This window comes from Myotis davidii, unplaced genomic scaffold (genome assembly GCF_000327345.1).
Source record: "Myotis davidii unplaced genomic scaffold, ASM32734v1 scaffold8, whole genome shotgun sequence".
NCBI lineage: Eukaryota > Metazoa > Chordata > Mammalia > Chiroptera > Vespertilionidae > Myotis > Myotis davidii.
Window position 1 is genome coordinate 2,403,388 of NW_006299520.1, and position 4,656 is coordinate 2,408,043.

Here is a 4,656-nt window from a genome sequence, read left to right on the forward strand (position 1 = left end):
CCCACTGCTTCTTTGATTAGACAAATGGACGAAGTTTGGTAATGTCTTAGAGATGTTGTGTATAGTATTCCCAGAGGACACAGAGCTGTACTCCCCCAGCATGGGATCAGAGCACCTTTGTTCTCAGTCAACGCACAGACTGAATCAGGACTGCACGTACTGGCCAAGTATTGTCCCAAGAGAAAGGTTGTTGTTCACTCCACATTCTCTGATCAATTTATGCAACTCCAATAAGCCACTGCTTTGGACAGTGATTCTCTTACTCTGTCTAAAGGAAGATCAGTCTGGTAGATGTATTTATGCCAAAAGGAGAATAATGAGTTTAATCTCTCCTTCCCACTACCACTTCCATCTAACACATACAATGCAAGTTTGTAAGACAGGTCCCTTTCTTTTTAATCAAAGTAAATGTAACCTTGTTAAATCATTCATTTGATAAGAAAAAATCTCAGTCTTAATTGTATTTCCCAAGGCAGTACAAGTCTAAGAGGTACCTGGTTGATGGTGCTTGGAAGGTAGAAGAAGGACCTCCAGCCTCTTGTCCATTATGCTTCCCATGGACATCCTCATTATCAAAGCCCACAGTGTCTAAAAGGCCAGAGGGTCCTTGCTCTGGACTGCATGTATAAAGTAGGAATCTTTGCCAAGGTAAAAAGCAATTTGGCATCCCTAGATTCATCATGTGGCCATCCCTTTCCATGTCTTGCTTCCCCAAGGCATCAACATTTTTAAGTGGCAGGACATTCTTGCTTCTTCTACTCCAGTTCTTACCTATTTTCCAACTTGTTTTATAGTCTTAAAATATCATTCCTTCTCCCTTTTAAATATCCTTGTTTCTTTCAAAGTTACTCCCTTTGCCTCAAAGGCAATAATCACGTCTTCAATAAACTCAACCTTTGCAGGCAAAAAACATTTAACAAAATTGTCCAGTATCTAACGTTAAGTAAAAATTAGCATGCCACAAAACTGTCGATGCCAATGAAAAATTTTCATGTAAAACTTATATACAAATTTTCATACTGAAAATAAAAACTAGAAAAAAATACATTGAGAGGCAAAGACCAGTAGCATAGGAAAGTGGAAGATATAACAGGAACACAGAAGAAGAAGCACTAACTCGACCTGAGGAGGTTATGGAGTGGCCTGGTTGTGGTTTCGACACCATGCTCAGTCACTGGCTGGAAGCATGCCTGAGGAGCATGTGACTCAGCTTTAACTCTGCAGAAGATCCAAAGGTATGGCCGATGGAGACAGCCATACAACAGACGTCTTTACTGTCGGTTCTCCTAGGATCTAAACAATGCACCTTCACTGCCTTCTACAGTCCACCCCTTGCTTGCACTGCATAGATCCACACATCTACACATGTTCAGGAGCAGCTCCTTTATGGTTCTGTGGACTTCTCCAACCGAGTGGAAATTTAAAAGAGGGAAGTTCGTGGGATGAAGTATAGCACACATTGCTGCAGTTGGTCTCAGGGCCACAAAAGGACTCACCTTTCCCCTCCTCTACTATTTGTTCTAAATTCCTCTCTAAGTCAACCATGACCTCTGCAGGTTGGGGATTTACCAAGTATGTGACCCAAACCCTCATTCTTGAACGGTCTGGGCCCTTAGTAGTAGTACCCTTCTTAGGGCATGGTTGCTGCATGTGCTACAATGACAGTTGATGTGGGAGTTACAATTGGCATGAGTAGTTACAGTTGCTGTGGGAGAACCAAGAGATGCCCAATTGGATCTCCAAGTAAGGAAATTTTTGTTTGCTCAATCTTATTTGTGGTTCCCTTGATCGAGCACCTCTAAATTCCAATCCCAGGCATATTGCCTTGTCTCCTGTAGTGTATTCTTGCAGCTCTTTTGGTATATAATCTTCCCTGTCTTATCAGGTTCATTCCATCTCCAACCAAGCTATGCTGGGATTCAATCTAAGTATAGGCCTGGCCGGCAGGAAAAGAGATGGAGGTAAATGTTCCAAGGAGTCACCTGTAGACTTGCAGGGGTGAGAAGTGTGTATGCTCTTTTCATACTGGGGAAGCTCAAGCTCTTATTAGGGGCCCTCATTAAGTCTGGGTTCCAAGCCAAATTTCTTAGGGTATCAGCCCCCAGTTTCAGTGATACCCGGTTTTCCCAACCAGTGCCCCGACCTTAGCATAACAGATATTTTGAGACTGAGCATTTAAATTTCCCTGGAGCTCTGCAATTCTAGCTATTGAGGTCTGAGCTTGCTCCTCAGCAGTGCTCACTCTTCCACTGCAAGAAATAAGGGCCAAGAGGCCTGGCAGTTCTCACACAGATTCTTTAAAGTTTTTAACTACCCTCATTTTTTTTTCATGATCCTTCTGCTAAGCATCAGTGCAACTTATTCATAACCAGCAACTCTCTACCCTTTCAGATAACATTCCAGCTACATTTTTCGAATGCCTGAATCATCTCATCAACAAGGTTATTCCTCTCCAGCAGGACTTCTCACCAGATCAACACTGGGGAAAGTTTTAGCCATTGGCCTGTCACCTTGTGCCAGGAGTTTCCATGCCCCATAGTCAATGGGATGGAGTCCTTTTTGCCAGCTGGGTAGTGGGCGTGAGCCAGTTCTCAAGCCCCATTTTACAGCCTGCTTTCTTGGGCTATTGCTAATATCGCTGATATAATTCTCCAGGAAGATGGCAGAATTGAATTAGGCATGCAAGAGATTTATTGGGAGAAAATTCTTGCAAAAATAAAACAGGTAGCAGGGAAGGAGTGGGCAGAGAAAGCAATGATAAGGGCATTCTGGGACAGGTACTGTGAGGGGCCCTGCCCTGGCTGTGGAGGAAGTTCTCCAATTAAACCTCCTTCTGCTTTCTGGGAAGAACTCCCTCCTCCATGAATTTCCATGGACATTGACTTGATTCTCGATTAAGGTCTTTTTTTGACTATGACCTCCCATATCACATGTGAAATGACTACTAGGGATGATGCCTTTCCTGCGTGATAGCTTTTCTACAAGTTCGGGAGCCCAGAATTTGTTACTTAAACTGTCACAAACTTTTGCAAAATAGGCTCACGATTTCTTTGGCAACACGCTTCCCTAAAAATACTTAATAAGTTCTAGAAGTATTTGTTTCATTATCCATAAGTTCTTTTCTGGACATAACATATATGTTTATATTGTCTCCTTGCTCTCTTGCCCTATGCCTCTCTCTTACCTTCATCGGCCTCCACTGAGGTCAGCTGAATATAGGCTTCCCTGAGAAGTCCATATTTCAATTCACTCTTTCGCAGCAGGGCTGGGTCCTTTTGTTTGACTGAAAAGTCTTACGGGAGACATTTAAGCAACAAAAGTTTTCTCTCCCACTATTTGAGGTACAGAAGCTTTTCCAAAACTGCAAGGCCTTAAATTCTTTTAACTTCTGCTAGAAAACCTATCAATTCTTGACAAAGTTCTTATTTTTTTCATTTTTTACCTTGCTAAAAGTACCAAGGAGCAGCCACCAGAGGAAATTTTTACTAATGCTTCCCGTAAAGCTTCAGGCCTATTAAGCACTCACCCTGCCTTCCAATTTATCATAGGCAATTGACTTACTGAAAATTTTCCCACAACATCCAAGGATTCCAGGTTTCAAGCTTAACTGCTAATCCAATGCCACGGAATCTGATTTCCAGGTACCAATTCAAGGTAATAGTAAGGCTGATCTAAATTGTTGACAAAAGAATAAAAACAATTAAGTGACTTAAGGACAATGGAAGTTTCTCATGAAAAATTCTAGTGAGGGAGTTTCAGGTCAATTGCCGATTGATAGTAGCTCTACCATCTCAACATCTGACTTCCAAAGTGGCTCTGAGTATCAACATTTCAAGCCTAAAGAACATGGAGGCACACATGTAGAAGTCTAAAACAGGCATGTGTTACTTCTGTTCACATCACAGTTGGGGGAATTTTGTCATGTGAGATAATTCTAAGGGGCTTGGGAATGTACTGTTACAATCATAGCTAGCTACAATTCTGTTAGTATGAAAAAAGGTGAGAATGGATTCCAATTGACAGTTAACTCTAACCTTTCTTCTGAGTGTCAGGTATTTCAAATTGTTTCTTCTAAAACTCAACATGTCTAGAACAGAACTCATTATTTCCTCCCATATTCAGCTCTTCATCTTGCCTTTTCTATATCTCTCAATGGCATTGTCATTCTTCTAGTTATCCCCTCTCAACATATTGGAGTGATTGTTGGATCTTTCCTGTCTCTCATTACCCATATCTATCTGGTTGCCAAAAAATGATTTTTTTCTCCTTGGTTGGTGCCCTCCACATCTGTCTCCTCTTGCTGTCTTCATATCACCAATTAGGTCAGTCAGTCTTCATTACTACTTACCTCAACTATTGTGGTGACCTCCTGAGTTATCTGCACAGTTCCAAATGTTCCCCCATTTTCCATAGAACCTTATAAATTAATCTTCCTAAAGCATATCTCTGAACTATCATTTTTATGTTTGATGGTTCCTCAGAGCCTACACAAAATTAAATACAAATTAGCTTGTTATCCAATCTGTATAGTCTTATCTTCCACAATGATGGCTTTTCCAGCAAACTTTCCAAAAAGGATTAGCTGCCAACCCCCAAATACATACTGTTTTCCCACTTTCTAGCTTTTGCTAACTCAGTTATACAGTTTGAAACTCA

At 41.3% G+C, this 4,656-nt stretch overlaps 1 long non-coding RNA gene across 1 annotated transcript in view; it reads right to left on the minus strand.

Moving 5' to 3' along the window:
* LOC107184898 overlaps positions 1 to 3,663 on the minus strand; it is a 32,967-nt gene extending 29,304 nt beyond the window's left edge. The window contains exon 1 of the long non-coding RNA XR_001515797.1: positions 3,562 to 3,663. This is a non-coding gene — a long non-coding RNA (uncharacterized LOC107184898). The remainder of the gene's footprint in view (positions 1 to 3,561) is intronic.
* Between the last annotated feature and the right edge of the window lie 993 nt (positions 3,664 to 4,656).